This window comes from Oncorhynchus gorbuscha, linkage group LG25 (genome assembly GCF_021184085.1).
Source record: "Oncorhynchus gorbuscha isolate QuinsamMale2020 ecotype Even-year linkage group LG25, OgorEven_v1.0, whole genome shotgun sequence".
Classification (NCBI taxonomy): domain Eukaryota; kingdom Metazoa; phylum Chordata; class Actinopteri; order Salmoniformes; family Salmonidae; genus Oncorhynchus; species Oncorhynchus gorbuscha.
This window is the reverse complement of record NC_060197.1, coordinates 30,078,146-30,104,054: the sequence shown is the minus strand read 5'-3', so window position 1 is coordinate 30,104,054 and position 25,909 is coordinate 30,078,146. Positions and strand designations below refer to the sequence as shown.

The window sequence follows — 25,909 nt, the reverse complement described above, 5'->3', positions numbered from 1 at the left end:
TTGTTCAGCTTGCCTAAACAAATGTCACTCGAATGTGTTGCGCAAATGGTTTCTGCACAAGAGGGACCTAACTCTCACCACTCTAATGGGTGAAGCAAGAGCAATGGAGGTGGTGGCCAGCAGGGCTGCATCTTTGACTCCTGAAGCAGTGATGAACAGTTTGAAACTATTAATACATTTTTCCCGTCTCAAACCAACACTGGCTGGGTCGGAATGCAGATCAAATGGCGAGAGGGAAGGTCAACTCAGTGCCATTATTCTTAGTTTCTTTTGCTAGCGCACTTGTTTGCTTGTTAGCTGTGTAGTCGCTCTGGATAAGAGCGTCTGCTAAATGACTTAAATGTAAATGTAAATGTTAACTGAACGGCTAGGTTTTTGTGAAAAGTCCCTTTACATATTCACTTTTCCTGCACTCTCCCAGCTTCTTGAGTGGATAAGGTTTATTTTAATTCCATATCCTCGTCGCTGGTTGTAATGAATCGACTTGATTCAGACTCGGGAATCATTGACTTGTACTTTATTCCTGGTCTCTCAGGCTCAGCCTCCTTCTGTTCCTCCAGTGACTCCTTATGCCCCGCTGGTATTGCACTACTAGGTGTCGCTAATACACTACAATAAACGTTAGCTAGCGAGCCAGCCACCTAACATTAGCTAGCTGGCTAAAAGTACACTTTAACTTGAAAAGAAAATGACTTTCTGACAAAAATAGAAACTTGTAACATCTGATTTTTTTATTAGTATTTACAGATGGAATACAAGTTTGTTAATAAGGCACATGAAAGTTCACATGTTCCAGAAGGCATTTCTGCCAAAAAAACACATTTTGATAGAACAAAAGAAATGTTCACATTCAAATGGCTCTCCTGTGAAGTAGTGACGTGCAACATTTCCTGAGCCTCATTTCCTGAAACAAGTTACATAGTCCTGATAGGCTGAGAAGGGACCTAATCTCAGATGATGTGGATGTAATATAGCTACAGGTTCATTTGCCTCACCTAAAACCTATTTTCGTGGGAAGATGCTATAGATCGCCAAGTGCCAAAAGTCAGTTTTTGGACTTTATGTGTGAAATGCTCAACAATGCATGTGATATCAACCGAGAGTTATATTGTCTGAGTGACCTAAATGTTGACTGGTGGTCATCAAGCTGTCCACTCAAAAAGAAACTTCAAGCTGTAACCGATGCCTGCAATTTTGTTCAGGTTGTCTGTCAACCTACCAATGTAATTACAAACAGAAGAGGAACTAAATCCTCCACGTGTATTAACCACATATTTACTAATTTGGCAGAAATCTGCTCTAAATCAGTAAATCAAATCAAATCAAATTTTATTTGTCACATACACATGGTTAGCAGATGTTAATGCGAGTGTAGCGAAATGCTTGTGCTTCTAGTTCCGACAATGCAGTGATAACCAACAAGTAATCTAACTAACAAATCCAAAACTACTGTCTTATACACAGTGTAAGGGGATAAGGAACATGTACATAAGGATATATGAATGAGTGATGGTACAGAGCAGCATACAGTAGATGGTATCGAGTACAGTATATACATATGAGATGAGTGTGTAGACAAAGTAAACAAAGTGGCATAGTAAAGTGGCTAGTGATACATGTGTTACATAAGGATGCAGTCGATGATGTAGAGTACAGTATATACATATGCATATGAGATGAATAATGTAGGGTAAGTAACATTATATAAGGTAGCATAGTTTAAAGTGGCTAGTGATATATTTACATCATTTCCCATCAATTCCCATTATTAAAATGGCTGGAGTTGGGTCAGTGTCAATGACAGTGTGTTGGCAGCAGCCACTCAGTGTTAGTGGTGGCTGTTTAACAGTCTGATGGCCTTGAGATAGAAGCTGTTTTTCAGTCTCTCGGTCCCAGCTTTGATGCACCTGTACTGACCTCGCCTTCTGGATGATAGCGGGGTGAACAGGCAGTGGTTCGGGTGGTTGATGTCCTTGATGATCTTTATGGCCTTCCTGTAACAACGGGTGGTGTAGGTGTCCTGGAGGGCAGGTAGTTTGCCCCCGGTGATGCGTTGTGCAGTCCTCACTACCCTCTGGAGAGTCTTACGGTTGAGGGCGGAGCAGTTGCCGTACCAGGCGGTGATACAGCCCGCCAGGATGCTCTCGATTGTGCATCTGTAGAAGTTTGTGAGTGCTTTTGGTGACAAGCCGAATTTCTTCAGCCTCCTGAGGTTGAATAGGCGCTGCTGCGCCTTCTTCACGACGCTGTCAGTGTGAGTGGACCAATTCAGTTTGTCTGTGATGTGTATGCCGAGGAACTTAAAACTAGCTACCCTCTCCACTACTGTTCCATCGATGTGGATAGGGGTGTTCCCTCTGCTGTTTCCTGAAGTCCACAATCATCTCCTTAGTTTTGTTGACGTTGAGTGTGAGGTTATTTTCCTGACACCACACTCCGAGGGCCCTCACCTCCTCCCTGTAGGCTGTCTCGTCGTTGTTGGTAATCAAGCCTACCACTGTTGTGTCGTCCGCAAACTTGATGATTGAGTTGGAGGCGTGCGTGGCCACGCAGTCGTGGGTGAACAGGGAGTACAGGAGAGGGCTCAGAACGCACCCTTGTGGGGCCCCGTGTTGAGGATCAGCGGGGAGGAGATGTTGTTGCCTACCCTCACCACCTGGGGGCGGCCCGTCAGGAAGTCCAGTACCCAGTTGCACAGGGCGGGGTCGAGACCCAGGGTCTCGAGCTTGATGACGAGCTTGGAGGGTACTATGGTGTTGAATGCCGAGCTGTAGTCGATGAACAGCATTCTCACATAGGTATTCCTCTTGTCCAGGTGGGTTAGGGCAGTGTGCAGTGTGGTTGAGATTGCAACGTCTGTGGACCTATTTGGGCGGTAAGCAAATTGGAGTGGGTCTAGGGTGTCAGGTAGGGTGGAGGTGATATGGTCCTTGACTAGTCTCTCAAAGCACTTCATGATGACGGAAGTGAGTGCTACGGGGCGGTAGTCGTTTAGCTCAGTTACCTTAGCTGTCTTGGGAACAGGAACAATGGTGGCCCTCTTGAAGCATGTGGGAACAGCAGACTGGTATAGGGATTGATTGAATATGTCCGTAAACACACCGGCCAGCTGGTCTGCGCATGCTCTGAGGGCGCGGCTGGGGATGCCGTCTGGGCCTGCAGCCTTGCGAGGGTTAACACGTTTAAATGTCTTACTCACCTCGGCTGCAGTGAAGGAGAGACCGCATGTTTCCGTTGCAGGCCGTGTCAGTGGCACTGTATTGTCCTCAAAGCGGGCAAAAAAGTTATTTAGTCTGCCTGGGAGAGGGATGAGGGAAGAGCAAAAAAATCTGACAATATAGCAGATTGGCAAACATTCAGTAAATTGAGAAATCCTGTAACTAAACAAAACAAAAATAAGAAGTAACTATAATATGGAACAAAGATACAATTACTCTATATAAAGAATGCTTAATTGAGACAGATGGCTTGTTCATCACAAAGCCCTTTGGTAATGCAAACCACTGTAATTAGTGCGCTGAGAGTCAGGAAGCAACTTCAGGTTGTGAGCGTTTTAATAAATAAATTAAACAATAAACACGTAACACAAACAAAGCACCGACATGAAAAAATAGTAAATAGTAAATAACAGGAAAGGACAAAGGGGAGTGACAGATATAGGGAAGATAATCAAGGAGGTGATGTAGTTCAGTTGAGTGTCTTTAGGAGCAGGTGCACGAGACGATGGTGACAGGCAAACTTTTAAAATCCTGTTTGACCAAATATAATCTTATTTAACAGAAAACAGAAAAACAACAGACTATCAGCATGCTTACTGGGAAGGGCACTCAACATGTTTGGCACAGACACAAATGACTAATGATTGGCTGAAAGAAATGAATAATAATACGATTGTGGAAGCTGTTTTGTAAAACTTAGGTGCAACTTTTGATATCATTGACTACTTTCAACCTATTGCTGAAAAAAACGTAGGTTTTTACAGGCTCTGCCTTGTCATGCATTGACCATTACCTATCTCATAGAAAACAGAGGGTTTTCTTTCATTGAACTCTCTCTAATGCAAATTTGGTATGGTGTAACACAGGGCAGCACGGCCATTATTGTTTTCTGTTTTTAATAATGACCTTCCAATGACCTTAAATATAGTCTGCTTGTCTATGTATGCTGACAAATCAACCTTATACACCAGACCTGGGCAAAGGCTGGCCCAGGGGCATATGTGGCCCGCGACCTGATTCAATATGCCCCGTGGAATCATGCTCAGATCACATTGAGAATTTGCGATAGTAAAGTTTTGAAAAACGTATTAGTTATTCAAATTAAAAGCCCAATCAATACTCGCCTTTGTGTAATGATTTAACTCCCACCGCTTGTGGGACATTTATTTTGAGGACACGTATAAATAACAACTGCACGAGGACAGACAGCGACTGACAGGCTGACACACGTCACAGTTACAAATAGTAGCTAGCTAGAAATTGCGCAAAAAAATAGTATTTCATAGACTTCAAAGAAAACGAAAGTAGACAATGAATTTAGGGTGTTCCAGCAAGAGTGGACATCGAAATATCTCTTTATTGAGTTATCAGGGAAAGCTGTGTGCTTATTGTGCAAAGAGAGCATCGGTCTTGAAAGACTACAACTTGTCCCGACACTTCCAGGCAAAGCATACAGAGAAATATAGGAATATGTCTTCTGAGCAGGAGGCAAGTGCATTGAAAGATTTGCTTTCTCAGTTGCAAAATCAGCACGGACTTTTCACAAAAGTGCATTCAGCAAACAACGGAATTGCGAGAGCTAGCCATGTACTGTCCCACAAAATTGCTAAACATAGCAAGCCATTCGCTGAGGGCGAATTCAAAGAATGTTTAATTGACTCTGCAGCAATACTTTGCCCGACAAGAAAGAGCTGTTTGAAAATGTATCCCTGTCAAGATGAACAGTGACACGGCGTGTTGAGGACATCGCAGAGAATATGGAACAACAGTTGAAAAACAAGGTCAAGGATTTCACCTATTTCTCCTTGGCCCTGGATGAGAGCGGTGATGCAGGTGACATGGCTCAGTTGTTTATATTCTTACGAGGCATAACCCCAGACTTTCAAATTACAGAGGAGAGTGCTTCAGTGCAGTCAATGAAGAGCACAACCACAGGGAAAGATTTATTGGTGGAGGTTAATAAGTGTGGGGCAAAGCTGGGACTGAGTTTTGAAAAGTTACCCAGTGTGACCACCGATGGGTGCCCAAACTTGACAGGAAAAAACATTGGCCTTTTGAAAAGGATCCATGATCAAGTAGCTGAGCTGAACCCAGATCAGAAAAGGATTTTCCTGCATTGCATTATTCATCAGGAGGTGCTCTGTAAATGTGTTCTGAAAATGAGCCATGTTGAGGATACAGTCACTGAAGTGGTCATCTTCATAAGAGCAAACTCTTTAAACCACATACAGTTTGTCTCACTGCTGAAAGAAACAGTCGGGTCATGCAGGTCTCTCCTACCACACAAACGTGAGATGGCTGAGTTTGGGGAAGGTGCTTAAAAGGGTGTGGGACCTGAAGGTGAAAGGGAAATATGTGGATTTCCCTTAACTGCAAGATAAAGAATGGTTGGCTGATTTTGCCTTCACCGTCGACATCATGTCCCTCATGAATGAACTGAATTCCAAACTACAAGGGAAGGGCCTTTTTGCTCATCATATGTACAGCCTTGTCAAAGCCTTCAAGGGAAAATGACTCGTCCTGACCCGCCAAATAGAAGCCCACAATCTCACCCACCTTCCGACACTACTAGTCTGTTCCTTATCAGATGACCAGTGGGAGAAGTATACATCACTGCTGTGTGCTTTGAAGGGTGAGTTTTCTTGTCGTTTTTGGGGATTTGGAAAATGACATGCTGTTGGTTTCCTTTCGCCTTCAATGTGGATAACGCTCCCACTGACCTGCAACGTGAGCTTATCGATCTTCTGTCTGGTGCAGTGATTGGAGAACTATTCAAAACAATGTCACTGACGAGGTTCTATGCGTCTCTCGATGAAGAAAGCTTTCCAACTATTAGGAGTCATGCTCAGAAGATGTTTGTACTGTTTTGGCAACCTATGTATTTTCAGTGATGAAATACACCAAGTCAAGGCACAGACCATCTCTTACTGACTCTCACCTCTCAGCAATCCTGCGCATAGCGACATCAGAAACTATACCCGACTTCACTGCTCTAGTCAATGCCCATCAGAGGCTTCACTCCTCACACTGATTGAGTAGTTTACATGTACTGTTGAGCTCTCTCTCTTTCTAGTGTTTTTGTGCACACCCGTTAACAAGAGTTCTGTCCATGGTGCTGAATGCACAGTGTAGTTTTCCCTCGGTGTAGTTCATTGCATGTTTAATAAAAAAATACTTACCAAAAGGAGAACGTGGAGGTGGTTCATTTCTGTGCATGTTAAAAAAGGTCAAATAAGTAGCATACCTGGATGTGATTTACAGTAGATATATCTGTCAACACAGTCAAACACATGATGTATAATCCTGTAATATCATTCTGGCCCGTGATGGCAAAAATATATTCTAATGTGGCCCTCCATGGAAAATAATTGCCCAGGTCTGGTATACATGTTATGTTGCTATGACAGTAAAAAAATAACTGCCACCATTAAGTGGGAAGTGGTCTGTACATTATAAGGCATTGCTCAGCTTTCTTGACATCTCAATCAACCAAATTGGTCCTACAGGCACTAGTTTTGTTGAACCTGGACTCCTGACTCGTTGTGTGGTCATGTGCGGCAAAGAAGTACAAAGGCAAATTGACGTTGCTCCACAACAGAGCCGCATATATTGCACTTAGACGTACACAGAGGGTGAATGTCAACAGCATGCACGTCAGTCTCGCATGGCTCAAAGTTGATGAGAGTTTGACTGCATCACTATTGGTCTTTGTGCGAGTTGTTGATGTGTTGAAGGTACCGAACGGTCCGCTCAAGCAGTTGGCAGACAGTTCAGACACTCATCGGTATCACACAAGACATGCAACTCGAGGTCTCTTCACAGTCCCCAGGTCCAGAACAGAGTTTTAAATAGATCCATGACTGCATGGACATTCGTCTCTCTTATTTGAAGATTCAGTCCTTCCTTAATGGTATCTCAATGCAGACCTACACACAGAATGGCACGTATATATGTACCAGCTCTGGTCCTCTACGGCTTCTGTAAGTTTCTCTATCTTCAGTTCAGATTTTAATAGATTTGGTCATTCAAACATGTGTGACCGTGTCTAGGTGTGTATGTAGTATATGTGTGCAAAAATGATTTTGTGTCTGAACAATAGCTTTTTATTAAATCACACCAGATATACTGTACATTCCACGAGAATTACACGGAAAGTTATGTTTCTAAATTTGTTTTCTCTCTTTCAGGTTTGACCCCTGTCATCTTGGTCTACCCTACAGTGCACTAATGGCCTTAAAGGTCCAGGACACGTTGCCTGGTTCAAACAAGTCAACGTCTCAGAGCCTCTGTGCATCGCGTCTATGTACAGCTCTGAGCCAATTGTCCAACATCATAATGGTTTTCAGCCCAGCCATATGGAAATGTTCATCAGCCATATGGAAATGTTCATCAGCCATAGAATAATCTTCCTCAAAATCACAGAGGTGGATGAAGCTGATTCTGGTGTTTACTGCTGTGGGATGTTTGATAAATACATCTTCTTCACCAATGCGACTGTTCTGAAGGTCCAAGGTAATCTTTTCAACAACTTGTCTGCTATGACTCCAACTGCACTAACATGTATCTGATGTATCAGAGATATTATTGAGAAGATGTTGGAAATATAATACTATCTATCGTACTACAGTGGAAATAACAGCGGGAATATGTGTCTCTCCTAATCGTCCAAAAGGTCACAAAGATTCTGAAAAGGACCAAACAGAGCACTGTGAAGAAGGTATGTTTTTTTTAAGTGACAATGTTTTTAAATTAATTAATATGCTATTTCATAAAATTACCACAAAATAGAAATAAAGTGCAACTGCATCGCATAGTAACCTAGCCAGAGAATACTTGCCATTTCAGTTGCTGATCCACAGATGAGAATCCTGGTCCTTCTCTCCATCATAAGAACTGGAGTTCTCCTCTGCTGTCTGACCATCTTCATCATCATCTACACCACCAGGAAATAGATAAAGCTAAGGCCAATGTCAGTAGAGTATATGTAGTTACTTGCTTCACCAAACCCCCAACGTACACGGCCGTCTGTTGGGTATGGCAGGGTATCACAGTTAAACATGTCAAAGTAGGCTACAAAAAAGTAGACTAAAATCATTCTAATCCTGATTCAAATACAACAGATGTTTAACATTTTGCCTGGCTGGCTTTAGGACCAGCATCGCTAGGGGAGAATCTGCCAGCCTGTGCACCTTTCTCTCACTTTAAGAAACACAGAGACAGTGCCAGACAGTTTGATTTGCTGGTCAGCCTTTTAGGAAGTTCGCTGATTGCTTTGATTTTGATGTCACATTTAGCTAATTATCTATATAATTACTCGTGGCTACACGGAAATAAATCAAATCATTCAAAATACAACACCAGAGAGCATGATTTGGCCACAGAGAATCATCTTATTTAGAAAATGGTCTGTGGATTGTTTTAAGCCTGTCATTTGAGCAGTGCACGCGGCAAGACAAACAGCCTAACAAATTGCTTATTGTTGAGTCGTGGTAGTCAGTGAAAAGCTGTTATATAAGCCTAGGCCTATCTAGCCTTATTTCAAAATACAATTGTAAAAGAAATACATATTTCAGAAAGAGAATGACTATGGCTGAAAAGAGAACACATTAAAAATAGTAATCTGTCTCTACCAATTGAGCGAAAAGTAGTTGTCAGTGTCAGCAGAGTAGGCAACTAATTTGTTTTGTATTAAAAAAAGATGTTGCTTATGTCTCCAGTCATACAAAATTGCATGAAATATGTTTATATAAGCCCACATTTTTCCTGTGCATTGAATGGAGAAGAAACATTTCTGATTAGGCGCTCAGGCTCGCATTGTTCAGAACTGTCTGCTTCGTAAGAGTGATGGACAAAAGTGATTCTAGATGCATGAAATCCTTTATTATAAAAGTGCAATTTTATGGTGAAAATATATCTTCTCCAAACTATGGATGTCGGCCTTGTAGTGACTTGATAGCGTGCATTATGCATCTATTTCACATTGCACTGTATGTGCTGTTCCACAAGGTTTAAGTCAATTTATGATAAGATTGAGTATATAATACAGTGTTTGACATTGGCAGACATATCAGTGTGGATGACGGATCACCACCTCAAGCTGAACTTCGGCAAGACGGAGCTGCTCTTCCTCCCGGGGAAGGACTGCCCGTTCCATGATCTCGCCATCACGGTTGACAACTCCATTGTGTCCTCCTCCCAGAGCGCTAAGAACCTTGGCGTGATCCTGGACAACAAACTGTCGTTCTCAAAATCAAGGCGGTGGCCCGTTCCTGTAGGTTCATGCTCTACAACATCCGCAGAGTACGACCCTGCCTCACACAGGAAGCGGCGCAGGTCCTAATCCAGGCACTTGTCATCTCCCGTCTGGATTACTGCAACTCGCTGTTGGCTGGGCTCCTGCCTGTGCCATTAAACCCCTACAACTCATCCAGAACGCCGCAGCCCGTCTAGTGTTCAACCTTCCCAAGTTCTCTCCGTCACCCCGCTCCTCCGCTCTCTCCACTGGCTTCCAGTTGAAGCTCGCATCCGCTACAAGACCATGGTGCTTGCCTACGGAGCTGTGAGGGGAACGGCACCTCAGTACCTCCAGGCTCTGATCAGGCCCTACACCCAAATAAGGGCACTGCGTTCATCCACCTCTGGCCTGCTCGCCTCCCTACCACTGAGGAAGTACAGTTCCCGCTCAGCTCAGTCAAAACTGTTCGCTGCTCTGGCTCCCCAATGGTGGAACAAACTCCCTCACGACGCCAGGACAGCGGAGTCAATCACCACCTTCCGGAGACACCTGAAACCCCACCTCTTTAAGGAATACCTAGGATAGGATAAAGTAATCCTTCTCACCCCCCTTAAAATATTTAGATGCACTATTGTAAAGTGGTTGTTCCACTGGATGTCATAAGGTGAATGCACCAATTTGTAAGTCGCTCTGGATAAGAGCGTCTGCTAAATGACTTAAATGTAAATGTAATGTAAATGTATTCCTGTGGTCATTTGTTTTTGCTGTTCTCCAAATAGTCATTTAGAGTTCATAAATGGTGTAGAAAAAAACCCCCCACCCCACTTTGTCATACCCTAAGTTTAGCTGAACTGACGTAGGCTACCACAATATTTGATCAACTTCCAACAGGCAAAATTCTTCCCATGTTTGCAACTTCTGTAAGCACCTCTACTTGCTCGATGCCACTGCGCAAATGTGATGATATGCATGCACTGCTTTATTACAAAGATACTTTACTTTTATCCTGTACTTCAGAGCCCCGGCATGTCCCGATTTACAACTTAAGCACAGTGTATACGCCTTAATAAATATCACTGTGAACATTGATACTGACTGAAGATGTTTCTCATGAAGGGAAAGAGTTGGCAAATCGATAAATAAATGATACTTTTTTGTTGTTAAGTTACTGTACTGTGTAGTCTTTTTGAATGCTTTATAGTACGGGAAATACTTTTATCTTGTTGGTATTTTTTATGTATTCTTTCAACATCTAATTGAGCTGTAGGGGTCTGCTCTAGTGTGTATCATACAGATGAAGAGAGGTGTGAAAAGAATGTGTGCGGTTTTGATGCACTGAGAGTTGTGGTGAGCGTTGAGAACTGAAGGCCAGTCTTCCTGTGGTGCAGGTATTCTTGTCTTTAGCAGAGAGAGAATGATGCATGTTAAGTCTACCGCAATGGAAAATGACAGTTGGTCAGTGTCTCTGTCTCACATCCCCAATCCCCCTAAAATCACACATGTACACTCAAATGCTTAACCAACCTTACTGATGTGTTAGAGAGAGAGAGAGAGAGAGAGAGAGAGAGAGAGAGAGAGAGAGAGAGAGAGAGAGAGAGAGAGAGAGAGAGAGAATCCCCCGGTGTTAGTCTATGAGAGGCCCAGTGATTTTCAACTCAGCAGGTCTCACTCATCACCAAGCTGCTCATTCCACGGGAAGTGATGTGTTGCTCATTGGTGCCTCCTCTACCTCAGAGCCCAATCCCATTCTCCCTATCCCTAACGTTAACCAGAGCCCTAACCATAGCTGTATAGCCCTAACCATTTTAGCTCATGACCAGAGCCAATAACTAATATCAGGTCATCACTGTCTCACTGTGATTGATGCACTTAGACAATGAAGTACAAACAGCAAAAAATGGGCATTAGCTGACATCTGTAGAGGACCTTTTCACACATTTGAGTCAAAGTACACCTATAGGGTTTATTCAGGAATTTCATATAACTTCACGGGTCACTGTTCGAAGCAGGACTGATGATACAGTAGGCTCAAATACATTCTCAATGAGAACCAAGAAATTATCCTGCCAATACGGTTTGATTTAGGGCCAGAAGCATACTACCCTGCATTCCACTGCTGTTTCCTCTGAAGTTAAGTAGAGTTGGCTCTAGTCTGTCTTTGGATGGGAGACAAGATGCAGCCAGAAGTGGTGTTGGAGGGCCTGTAGGGAGCACTCTTTCTTCTGGTCTAAAATAAAATATTCAAATTCCACGGGGCAGTGATTGGGGACATTTCCCTATGTAGGGTGCAGTCTTTTGGATGAGATGTTAAACGGGTGTCCTGACTCTCTGTGGTCACTAAAGATCCCATGGCACTTATTGTAAGAGTAGGGGTGTTAACCCTGGTGTCTTGGTTAAATTCCCAATCTGGCCTCTCATACCATAATGGCCAATGAATCAACCCCAGCTTCCAATTGGCTCATTCCTCTCCCTGTAACTATTCCCCAGGTCATTGCTGTAAATGAGAAAATGTTCTCAGTCAACTTACACTGAAGGCTGTTGTACAAAGCACCGGTCTTTGGATAACATCTTCAAACTAAGGGCAACCATGGCATCCATGACAGAGAGGGAGAAGCATTCATCCATGTATATGGGTAAGAGAGTCCAGCTAGCTATTTTGTCAGATATTATACGTTTCTAATTTTCAGAAAGTAATTTTCATTGCAAGTTAAAGCGTACTGTTAGCTAGCTCGCTAAAGTTAGCTGGCTGTAGATTCATGCAGGGTAGTAACGTTATGAGTTGGCATAACGGTTCATTGTTTAGCTAGCTAGCTAGCTACATGTCTAAACAAAAGTCTCCACTAGTAAGGGTGTAGTTAGAGAGGGAAGCGTTAGAAGTCAAAATGCAACCGTTTAATGGCCGCAGAGGTGTAGATGCTTCTTCTGGCCTCTTAACTTAGATCTATGTTGTGTATATTGGTGATTTAGTTATTTATAATAAGGTGGCTTTAAAGGGCAAAGTACCCAGCAGGTGACAATTGTATTGTATTGTATTAGTCACTTATAAAGACAAATAAAGAGTTAAATCAAAATTGTCATTCTCATGATATTATTCGTCCTTTTAGTATTTCCTGTTTTTACTTTGCACTGATCACAGCCCCCTCTTCTGAGAAGCAACTAGTCGCCTTTTAAAGAGAATACGGGTCAGAGGTAGAGGGGCCAGTGAGGAGGAGCAACTCAGTGTTGTGTGAGACCTGCTGAGGTGAACATCCCTGGGCCTCTCACAGACTAACACTGAGAGATGAGATGGCCCTCAGGTAGTTGGTGAATCATTTAGTAGTTGAGTCTCTTTTTTTTAAATTGGCAAAATATTTAAGTATGTAAGTGTAAATGCGTAGGTGATTTGAGGCGGGGGGGGGGGTCATAAATAAGGGACTTAACATGCATCTTTCTCTGCTAAAGACGATCACCCTGCACTACAGGAAGACTGGCATTCCGTTCTCACCGCACCTCTCATCTCAGTGCATCAAAACCACGAGCTCTTTTGTTAATCTGGGCGAAAACACCAGACCCCAGCTGCTCAATTAAGGTGTAGAGTACAGAGTGTTTGAAGAATACAAAAAAACAAGCTAAAAGCATTTCCCATACTATAAATCATTCATCAAGAATACAATGTACATTTTCTCTCACTTTTCAGGGGAAAAAGTATCATATTAATAACTCTTTCTCTTCATGAAAATCTCTGTCATCTCAGGGTCCAATTCAGCCATTTTTATCTCAATATACAATAATTGATGGATAACAATTAAGTACCTTACTTTGATTGTTTACAATGAAAATAAACAAAAATTGCTTCACAGCAAAGTACATTTCTCAGAATAATATTGCTAGGACTGTCTGGGAGCAGTCTTAGTGGGGACGGAAAACTAGCTGTTATTTGGTGGAGAGGTCAGGAACTCTTTCTTGTATTGATCTATTACCTAACTCACAGCCTGGTGATGTCACCAGACAGGACAAAGCTCCATCCCACCAAAACTGGCTGACATTTAAAACAGCTTAAACAGCTCTTACACTAAAAGGGCATTATATCATTTTCACAATTACACAGTATTATTCCAACCTCATAGTGTGGAATTTAAATGTGACCAGTGACAGGAACTGAGGCGTTCCTGTCAAAGTAGGGCTGTTTGGAAAAATACAGTGCATTCAGAAAGTATTCAGACTTTTTCCACATTTTGTAAGGTTACTGTAACGGTCGTCGTATGAAGGAGACTACCAAAGTGCACCGTGGTAAGTGTTCATCTTGTTTTGTAATAAGAAGAGTGAACACTGAAAAAAATAAAACAACAAACGAACAGTCCTGAATGATGAAATAAAACACAGAACAGAAATTAATCACCCACGACACACAGCTGGGAAAAGGCTACCTAAGTATGATTCTCAATCAGAGACAACTAACGACACCTGCCTCTGATTGAGAACCATACCAGGCCAAACACAGAAATGCCAAATCATAGAAAACACACATAGACTGCCCACCACAACTCACGCCCTGACCATACTAAAACCAAGACAAAACAAAGGAACTAAGGTCAGAACATGACAGTTACAGCCTTATTCTAAAATTGATTCAATTGCTTTTCCCCCTCTCCAATCTACACACAATAACCCATAATGACAAAGCAAAAACAGGTTTTTAGAAATGTTAGCATATGTTTAAAAAATACAAAACTGAAATATCACATTCACATAAGTATTCAGACCCTTTACTCAGTACTTTGTTGAAGCACGTTTGGCAGTGATTAAAGCCTCGAGTCTTCTTTAGAATGATGCTACAAGCTTGGCACACCTGCATTTGGAGAGTTTCTCCCATTCTTCTGTTCAGATCCACTCAAGCTCTGTCAAGTTGGAAGGGGAGCGTCGCTGCACAGCTATTTTCAGGTCACTCCAGAGATGTTAGATCCGGTTCAAGTCCGAGCTCTGGCTGGGCCACTCAAGGACATTCAGAGACTTGTCCTGAACTTGTCCTGTGTTGTCTTGGCTGTGCCAAGGTCCTGAGGTCCTGAGTGCTCTGCAGCAGGATTTCATCAAGGATCTCTCTGTACTTTGCGCCGTACATTTTTCCCTCGATCCTGACAAACCAATCCCTTCAGCTGAAAAACATGGCGGTGATGCTGCCACCACCATGCTTCACCGTAGGGATGGTGCCAGGTTTCCTCCATATGTGATGCTTGGCATTCAGGCCAGAGTTCAATATAGGTTTCATCAGACCAGAGAATCTTGTTTCTCATGTGTTTTAGGTGCCTTTTGGCAAGCTCTAATTGGGCTGTCATGTGCCTTTTACTGAAAAGTAGCTTCCGTCTGGCCACTCTTGCATAAAAGCCTAATTGGTGGAGTGCTGCAGAAATAGTTGTCCTTCTGGAAGGTTCTCCCATCTCCACAGAAGAGTGCTTTGGAGTTCTGTCAGAGTGACAATCGGGTTCTTGGTCACCTCCCTGACCAAGGCCATTCTCCTTGATTGCTCAGTTTGGACGGGCGGCCAGCTCTAAGAAAAGTCTTGGTGGTTCCAAACTTCTTCCATGTAAGAATGATGGAGGCAACTGTGTTATTGGGGACCATCAATACTGCTGAAATGTGTTGGTAATCTTCCCCAGATCTGTGCCTAAACCTCATGGCTTGGTTTTTGCTCTGACATGCACTGTCAACTGTGTGACCTTATATAGACAGGTGTGTACCTTTCCAAATCATGTCCAATCAATTGAATTTACCACAGGTGGAATCCAATCAAGTTGTAGAAACATCTCAAGGATGATCAATGGAAACAGGATGCACCTGAGCTCAATTTTGAGTCTCATGGCAAAGGGTCTGAATACTTATGTATATAAGTTGTTTCTGTTTTTTATTTGTAACAAATTTGCTAACATTCTAAAAACCTATTTTCACTTTGTCGTTATGGGGTATTGTGTGTAAATTCATGAGGAAAATGTTATATTTAATCCATTTTAGCATAAGGCTGCAAAGTAACAAAATCTGGAAAAAGTCCAGGGGTGTAAATACTTTCCGGATGCACTGTATAAATAAATATATATATATATTTGTTGTTGTTGCAGAAATGCCTTCTTGGACATGTGAACCTTATTTAAAAACGTGTATTGGATCTGTTAATATGAATAAAGATGTTTTAGTTATGAGCTCTGAGCTATACAGAGAGAAATAAATTATCCTTCCTGACTAGTCATGATTCAGTCTATAAAAGATTGGGGGCTTTGCTGTTCTGTATATATATATCATATTTGCTTCTGCAGATGTTTGGAAATATGTAGCTTTGGACAATTGCATAAGTATTGCTACAGCCCTCAAAAGCATTACTTCCCTAAAAATAGTTGGGTTTAAGTAGAGAGACTACTTTCTGGAGGACAATGCCATGCTGGAGGACAATGGAGGACAATGCCATGCTGACTCGCATGTGTTTTGAGAATTATTTATTTCAGCTTTTTATTTCTTTCATCACATTCCCAGTGGGAATCTGCTATGTTTTCCAATCTGCTATGTTGTCAGAATGATTTGCTATTCCCTTTGCCTCGTCCCTTTAAGCCATAGAGTTTTTCAATTTGTCATCTATCCATGAGGATTTGGCAGTTCTAAAAGTCAATTTCTTGATGAGCGCATGCCTATCAGTAACCGGAAGTAGCTATTTTACAAGTGCTTCAAGTGTGGAATCAGGTTGTTCCTCATTACACACATCACACCAGCCAACATTTTTAATATCTTAGACATAGTAATAATTTCAAAATCTCTTGTATGATCGCTTATACACATTTTTAGTACCACACTTTGGAATCTTGGAATTTCAACATATAGTCTTGTGCAGGTCGACAATTTTATCCCTGATGTCTTTACACAGATCTCTGGTCTTGGCCATTGTGGAGAGGTTGGAGTCTGTTTGATTGAGTGTGTGGACAGGTGTCTTTTATACAGGTAACGAGTTAAAACAGGTGCAGTTAATACAGGTAATGAGTGGAGAACAGGAGGGCTTCTTAAAGAAAAACTAACAGGTCTGTGAGAAGCGGAATTCTTTCGGGTTGGTAGGTGATCAAATATTTATGTCATGCAATAAAATGCTAATTAATTACTTAAAAATCATACAATGTGATTTTCTGGATTTTGTTTTAGATTCTGTCTCTCACAGTTGAAGTGTACCTATGATAAAAATTACAGACCTCTACATGCTTTGTTAAGTAGGGTAACCTGCAAAATCGGCAGTGTATCAAATACTTGTTCTCCCCACTGTAGCTATTATATTATGATAACAACATCTGATGGGTGTGGATTCTGCTTTAGAGCAGATATCTGCCACATTAGTAAATACCCTGGTTGGTTGACTGATAACCTAAACCACATTACAGGCATCGGTTACAACTTGAAGCTTCATTTTGAGAGGACAGTTTGATGACAACCAGTCAATATTTAGGTCACCTAGAAAATATACCTCTGATATTACATACATTATTGAGCATTGCACACATATAGTCCAAATACGGACTTTTAGCACTCGGTGGTCTATAGAAACTTCTTACAAGAATAGGCTTTAGGTGAGGCCGATGAACCTGTAGTCATATTACTTCCACATCATCTGACATCAGATCCTCTCTCAGCCTAACACGAACATGACTCTGGACATATACAGCAACACCTCCTCCATTTGCATTCCTATCTTTCCTGTATGTGCTACAATCATGTATAGCTACTACTTTATCATCCAAATTAATCTTCGAATTGTGTTTCAGACATTTACAGAACATTAATGTTTTCTGATGTTAGTAAATTGTCAGTTGCATGAATTCCATTATTAGCCAGATAATGATCATTTTGTGCAGCAAAAAAAAAGTTATAGAGGCCCAATGTGGCTAAAGACGGACAAGTCCATCTGGCATTTGTCTGAAATGCCAGATGGCCAGCCCATTATGGCTTCTGCAAACCGTAAGAAATTCTAAGTTTAGTGATCTACTTAGTGCAGTCAGAATAGTGCCCCCTTTTGGCCAACCACCACCAATCCCAGACAATACCTACCAACTCCAGGGTGTCTCCTGACCAACACAGTTATTAGATCCAACCATGCTGGGCATCATCATTGACAAAACAGATTCAGATTTTAAGTATTTGTTTTCATCCAGACTTCTTTCCAAAGGTTATTACTTTAAAATGGACAAAATGTGGTCTATTGCAAAACATTTGATAAATTCTGAGTATTTACAATGTTACATTCTGGGAACCTCTATGATCGTGATAAAATATAATTCTCTCTCTCAAATCAAATGCAAATCAATCTGTGGTGTATGCAGCTATATGATTGTTACACTATGTCCCACCCATAATTACAAGTTACTTTCATCTCTCATATTTGAAGATTCAGTCCTTCCTTAATGGTCTGGCAGTGTGGATGTACACACAGAATGGCACGAATATATGTACCAGCTCTGGTCCTCTACAGCTTCTGTAAGTTACTATCTTCAGTTCAGATTTTAATAGATTTGGTCTTTCAAAAAGTTGGGACTGTGTGTGTGTGTGTGTGTGTGTGTGTGTGTGTGTGTGTGTGTGTGTGTGTGTGTGTGTGTGTGTGTGTGTGTGTGTGTGTGTGTGTGTGTGTGTGTGTGTGTGTGTGTGTGTGTGTGTGTGTGTGTGTGTGTGTGTGTGTGTGTGCAAAATCTGTTCTCTCTCTCTTTCAGGTTTGGAAAGGGTTGGAAACAAGGCAATGTTCAATCAACTTTTATTGTAGTCAGACTATTAAACTCTCCTATTCATCCAAAAGGTTACAAAGAGTCAGACAAAGAGCCAGAGCAATGTCCTGAAGGTATGCTTAGTCTGTTATTGTATGGTGAAAATCATTTAAAACATCAATTTTAACCCATATCTTGAATCTGAGCTAATAATTGTTTGATTATGGTGAATAGTTTTTATACTTCTGATTCTAAATGACATTTTTTTGATAGGAAAGGATGATTGATCAATTAACCTTTTCCCACTGGTTGTGATGGGTGGTAGTGTAATGGAACTATCGGTATTGTAGGAGAGCATAATGATGGAACCATGTACCTCCTTCCCCTGGTTGTGATCCTGGGTGTTGTGACTGCTGTTCTACTGATAGTCATCCTCATCCTGGTCCTCAAGATCAGACGAGACGCAAACAGACACAACGCAGGTAGGAACCCTGTGGTCCTTCTGTAGCTCAGTTGGTAGAGCATGGCGCTTGTAACGCCAGGGTAGTGGGTTTGATCCCCGGGACCACCCATACGTAGAATGTATGCACACATGACTGTAAGTCGCTTTGGATAAAAGCGTCTGCTAAATGGCATATATTATTATTATAACCCACTTCATGATAATATGGGACCTGTGAACTACACTTCAAATGTGGATGTTTTTCCCATGAGGAGTAAGTATGCACATTTAAAAAGAATGATCCATTCTCTCGTCTCTCTTTTATATCATTTTCAGGACCTGATTTTCAAAGACAACCACAAAATGATCAGGTAATACTGGACAGGTAAATAGTGCATGATTAAATACTGAAATATAAGCAATTCAGCAATCGTGAAAATAACATGTTGGCAAATCTACAGAACCAAAATCCAGATACACTGAATTATGCAGCTCTGAATTTCACCTCCAAGAAGAGGAAAATGGAAAAAAGAAGAGAGAGGAGCTGGACAACAATGTAGTGTATGCTGCTACAAGATGACAAAGTGGAGGAGGATGGAAGAGGAAAATTGGTTGTCTATATCTTTGAAAATATTGATTTGCCAAATCTTAGAATTCAAGTTTAAATCTTGCTATTTTCTATCTGTGTAGTTATATAAAATGTATTGAAATGTAAATCAATTAGTCTCTGCAGTGTATGTTTGTGAGCTGTACCTCAGGCCCACTGTTGCTCTCTCCAACTCAGTTAGGCCACACAGCTCAGTGGTACAGGGTGTGGTTACAAATGAGGAGTTAGAAGACAAAATACAATTGTTTAATGGCCGCAGAGTAGTTGCCTCTTTTAGCCTCTCTTACCTTAGAACTCTGTTGTGTCTGTTAGTGATTTGGTTATATTTTAAAATGGAATTTACCTTGAATGTTCAGCTTGGTTCCATTCCATAAAAATTATCTCCCCACATGAGGCCACTGCACAGTAGTGAGTCCCAGCATCAGAAAAGCGGAGGTTCCTCTTGGAGAGGTTGCAGACACAGCTCTGTATAGGAGACTCAGCATCAGGGCTCTTCTCACACTGATCACTCCTGTCTCCATGGGTGTAAATGATTCCTGGACGCGATTCTCCTCAGCCATGTCTGAACCAATAGACACTGTTCTCCTACACAGGTCTCAGTGTGTATTGTACAGTTCAGAGTCTCCTGGCTGGACTGACTCAGACACAGGCTGCTGGAGCACAGTCATGTTTCTGGACCCTGATCCTGACAAGATCGATAAATGCATTGAATCTCTATAATATTACTGTAGAAAGTGTTCAAACATTGTTTAAATAAACAAGGAGAAATGCATGGCTATGTGGCCTTTATAGAAGTAGTGCACAATCACTGTGTTTCCAACGTTGGCTGATACGAGACCACAGTCCTGAAGTATGGATGAGGATTCAGTACCAGCTACCACATCTATTAAGGAACATGAACAATATACACTGCTCAAAAAAATTAAGGGAACACTAAAATAACACATCCAAGATCTGAATGAATGACATATTCTTATTGAATACTTTTTTCTTTACATAGTTGAATGTGCTGACAACAAAATCACACAAAAAATTATCAATGGAAATCAAATGTATCAACCCATGGAGGTCTGGATTTGGAGTCACACTCAAAATTAAAGTGGAAAAGCACACGACAGGCTGATCCAACTTTGATGTAATGTCCTTAAAACAAGTAAAAATTAGGCTCAGTAGTGTGTGTGGCCTCCACGTGCCTGTATGACCTCCCTACAACGCCTGGGCATGCTCCTGATGAGGTGGCGGATGGTCTCCTGAGGGATTTTCTCCCAGGTCTGGACTAAAGCATCCGTCAACTCCTGGACAGTCTGTGGTGCAACGTGGCGTTGGTGGATGGAGCGAGACATGATGCCCAGATGTGCTCAATTGGATTCAGGTCTGGGGAACGGGCGGGCCAGTCCATAGCATCAATGCCTTCCTCTTGCAGAAACTGCTGACACACTCCAGCCACGAGGTCTAGCATTGTCTTGCATTAGGAGGAACCCAGGGCCAACCGCACCAGCATATGGTCTCACAAGGGGTCTGAGGATCTCATCTCGGTACCTAGTGGCAGTCAGGCTACCTCTGGCGAGCACATGGAGGGCTGTGCGGCCCCCCAAAGAAATGCCACCACACACCATGACTGACCCACCGCCAAACCGGTCATGCTGGAGCACGTTGCAGTCAGCAGAACGTTCTCCACGGCGTCTCCAGACTCTGTCACGTCTGTCACATGTGCTCAGTGTGAACCTGCTTTCATCTGTGAAGACCACAGGGTGCCAGTGGCCAATTTGCCAATCTTGGTGTTCTCTGGCAAATGCCAAACACAACCCCCACATGTGGACGTCGGGCCCTCATACCACCCTCATGGAGTCTGTTTCTGACCGTTTGAGCAGACACATGCACATTTTTGCCCTGCTGGAGGTCATTTTGCGGAGCTCTGGCAGTGCTCCTCCTGCTCCTCCTTGCAAAAAGGCGGAGGTAGCGGTCCTGCTGCTGGGTTGTTGCCCTCCTACGGCCTCCTCCACGTCTCCTGATGTACAGGCCTGTCTCCTGGTAGCGCCTCCATGCTCTGGACACGCTGACAGACACAGCAAACCTTCTTGCCACAGCTCGCATTGATGTACCATCCTGGATGAGCTGCACTACCTGAGCCACTTGTGTGGGTTGTAGACTCTGTCTCATGCTACCACTAGAGTGAAAGCGGCAGGGTAGCCTAGTGGTTAGAGTGTTGGACTAGTTACCAGAAGGTTGCAAGTTCAAATCCCCGAGCTGACAAGGTACAAATCTGTCATTCTGCCCCTGAACAGACAGTTAACCCACCGTTCCTAGGCCGTCATTGAAAATAAGAATTTGTTATTAACTGACTTGCCTAGTTAAATAAAGGTAAAATTAAAAAGTACCGCCAGCATTCAAAAGAGACCAAAACATCAGCCAGGAAGCATAGGAACTGAGAAGTGGTCTGTGGTCACCACCTGTAGAACCACTCCTTTATTGGGGGTGTCTTTCTAATTGCCTATAATTTCCACCTGTTGACTATTCCATTTGCACAACAGCATGTGAAATTGGCAATCAGTGTTGCTTCCTAAGTGGACAGTTTGATTTCACAGAAGTGTGATTGACTTGGAGTTACATTGTGTTGTTTAACCTCTTCAACCTATGGGGGCACTATTTCATTATTGGATCAAAAAAGTGCCCGTTTTAAGCGCAATATTTCGTCACAAAAAGATGCTCGACTATGCATATAATTGACAGCTTTGGAAAGAAAACACTTGTTTCCAAAACTGCAAAGATATTATCTGTGAGTGCCCCAGAACTGATGCTACAGGCGAAACCAAGATGAAACTTCAAACAGGAAATGAGCAGGATTTTTGAGGCTCTGTTTTTCATTGTCTCCTTATATGGCTGTGAAAGCGCCCGGAATGAGCCTGCCCTTTCTATCATTTCTCCAAGTTGTCTGCAGCATTGTGATGTATTTGTAGGCATATCATTGGAAGATTTGCCATAAGAGACTACATTTACCAGGTGTCCGCCCGGTGTCCTTTGTTGAAATTGCTGTGTAATCTCCAAGCTGCTCGTAATTCATCCATGAGATTGAGACAGAGAGGAGAATTCCAGGAACGATATATCATGAAAAGATATGTGAAAAACATCTTCAGGATTGATTCTAAACAACGTCTACCATGTTTCAGTCGATATTATGGAGTTAATGTGGAAAAAAGTTTGCCGTTTTGATGAATGAATTTTCGTTTTTTTTTTGGTAGCCAAACATGACGCAGAAAACGGACCGATTTCTCCTGCACAAATAATATTTCAGGAAAAACTGAACATTTGCTATCTAACTGAGAGTCTCCTCATTGAAAACATATGAAGTTCTTCAAAGGTAAATGATTTTATTTGAATGGTTTTCTGGTTTTTGTGAAAATGTTGCCTGCTGAATGCTAACGCTAAATGCTAACGCTAGCTATCAATAGCTATAAATACTGTTACACAAATGCTTGTTTTGCTATGGTTGAGAAGCATATTTTTGAACATCTGAGATGACAGTGTTGTTAACAAAAGGCTAAGCTTGAGAGCTAGCATATTGATTTAATTTCATTTGCGATTTTCATGAATAGTTAACGTTGTGTTATGCTAATGAACTAGCGGATAGATTTACACAATCCTGGATACAGGTTTTTTTCTTAGCTGAACGTGACGCACAAAATGGAGCGATTTCTCCTAAACAAATCACCTTTCAGGAAAAACTGAACATTTGCTATCTAACTGAGTCTCCTCATTGAAAACATCAGAAGTTCTTCAAAGGTAAATGATTTTATTTGAATGGTTTTCTGTTTTTTGTGAAAATGTTGCCTGCTGAATGCTAACGCTAAATGCTATGCTAACTATTAATGCTGTTACACAAATGCTTGTTTTGCTATGGTTGAGAAGCATATTTTTGAAAATCTGAGATGACAGTGTTGTTAACAAAAGGCTAAGCTTGAGAGCTAGCATATTGATTTAATGTCATTTGCGATTTTTATGAATAGTTAATGTTGCGTTATGGTAATGAGCTTGAGGCTGTATTCACGATCCCGGATCCGGGATGGCTCGACACAAGAAGTTAATTGTTCCCTTTATATTTTTGGTAGTGTAGTATATTTGATGTCACATACCCAAAATACAACATAGCATATTCAAAGTATCTGTAAAGTATTACATATGATATCTCAAGCATCCAAATCAAGGGCGAACATCTCATAAGCAGAGAAATATAAAAGTTGGACTTACCCATCTCTACAAGAAGTGGAAATATCAGACACAGTGTGATCCTCTTTGCAGTTGTCATCCTCCTCACAACCTGTTTTTGGTGGGAAAAGTCCACCTATGCTGACAACGCTTCAACAATGGAGTTACAGGTGATTGGTCGAACTGGACGCATCATTTTTGTTGACGCCTTATTCTGGAAGGACAATCTTCTTCACATTGTACAGAGTCACAGGCTGGACTAAATCAGACAAAGATTGTATTATATTCTTATCCTTATAGATTTTGTACAAATTTAGTTTGGCATCCCTTATTCTTTATCACTACAGCTACTGTGGTCAACATCAAGAGACTCATTTGTGATGCATGCAATGACACTGTCATCCACTAGGGCTTCTATCACCACACAGTCACTTCACCTCACTAAAAAAATATAATTCAGAACTTACTCTCAATTGTATTGGATACATAGAATCCCTTCCCATGATTTTATTATTGAGGAGGCAGATTCCTCTAGGCCTATAGGTGATGATAATACTTCACTGTTAAAACTGTGTTGTGTTTGACTACAGATCTAGTTGAAATAACCTAATAAATAGCTCATTGTGTTTCACAGATTTCAATCGACTAGGTGTTGATAAGCTGCCTCATCAAAAGAGTTGGTTTACTGTTGTTAAAATGGTTAACTTGAATAGAAAGTAGTATAGCCTACAGCATGAGAGAGCTAAGAGCTCTGAGACATCCGGCTGAAAACCACAGAAAGAGAGAAAGAGAGAGCGAGAAGAGCAGAGAGAAAGAAAGAGAGCAGAGGGTCCTGTGTACAAAGCCAACAGGCCCTAAAAAAAGTGAAGATACATTCTCATCTTGTGTTCATCACAGATCACCGAGTAACTGTAAATAGGTTGCTGTGAGTTTGAGGGCGTGTTAGCAGCATGATAAGAGAAAAAACCGGTTTAACACTACGAATTAAAGCTGCAATGTGTAATTTGACGACCTGACCAAATTCACTTTGAGTTGTGTATATATACACATATATATACACACAGCTTTCTTCATTGACATTTTCAACCTGTCCTTAGCCGAGTCGGGAATACCTACATGTTTCAAGCAGAACACCATAGTCCCTGTGCCCAAGAATGCCAAGTTAAGAGAGCACAAACCGTAATCAGTCAATTGATCTCAGGTGAGCTCATCAGTAGTGGCTGTACTGGGGCCCACCTCCAGGAGAGGGTGCAGTCGGACCACTTGATCCGGCTGATCACTTCCAAAGGTTTATAAATCAGTAAATCTGTTCCCAATATTGTGTCCCAACTTAACATTGTTGAAATCATACACAGTCATATCGGATTATGCAAATACAGCATAATTAAGCCATCGTATCCAAAACGTGTGGGAAAAGCCCTCAAGACTATAGTTACAGAAGATTAGTTACTATTTCCTTTCTCTCTAAATTCAATGTTGAACGACTCCTTCTAAAAACTGGCATAAGAGTTCCCACAATAGTATGTGGCTGAATCAGAGAGCTGCATGTCTGAGATCTTTAGGTGATTCATTCCTTCACCGCTTTGCACTGAGAAGCGAGTGTTACCCTTAAATTCATGGGAAAATGTTGCATTCTTGTTATACTTGTAAAAGACTGCTAAGATTTGAAGATTGTCACCCAATGTTTGCTTGTACCACATAAAGTACCGTGCCAGGTTGCCTTTATAGAAGCAGTGTAAAGTATCTGTCTCTCCAACATTGGCCATAATAAGATGCATTTCCAAGGATTGTGCAGCAGCTAAAATACACACGGAGACATGATCCATTACATACACAAGTCCTTTATATACCCCAGAAAATTAATCTATGAATTGTATCAATAAAGAACCAGAGTTGGAATTCCTCATATCTACAAGAAGTGCCAGTATGTCCTCTTCACAACTTGTGTCTTGAGTGGAAAAAGTCCACCAATGCAGACAACACTTCAACTATGGGGTTATTGGTGATTGGTCAAACTGGACATGTCATTTTTGATAACAATTTATTCAGCCAACCATGGTCTTTGTAAGTGAAAATCTCTCATTTAATCCATGCAAAGTGAACCAATGCTTACTGTGTAGGATATTTTATTGAGGGTAGGTGAAACATACACACTTTGTGGTGTCTAGATGATAATTACTTTGTATTTATTTTTTAACATTATATTGTTTGCTATGTGGGCACCAACTGAATCAAATATGTCCAATACTGAGGCAGTGTGAAAATAGAATATTTGAATGTCCCTTATTAAAGTGGGTTAAAATTATGTTATCTGGTATGCATGCAATACATTTTCAAGCATACATTACACATACATAAACCTGTATCCTCTTGTTCTTAAACTCAGTTGTGTGCCTTAGATAGATTTAGCCCCACCCCATGTAACAGTTACAAGCAGTACTCCTGACGACCTATAGGAGGACTGTTATACATAGAACATATACTGATTTGTAAGGTGAACAGGGGTGG

At 41.6% G+C, this 25,909-nt stretch overlaps 1 pseudogene; it reads right to left on the bottom strand.

Annotated features, from left to right (window-relative positions):
* Positions 1-8,059: 8,059 nt before the first annotated feature.
* On the bottom strand, positions 8,060-25,179 carry LOC124013850 (annotated as a pseudogene).
* Between the last annotated feature and the right edge of the window lie 730 nt (positions 25,180-25,909).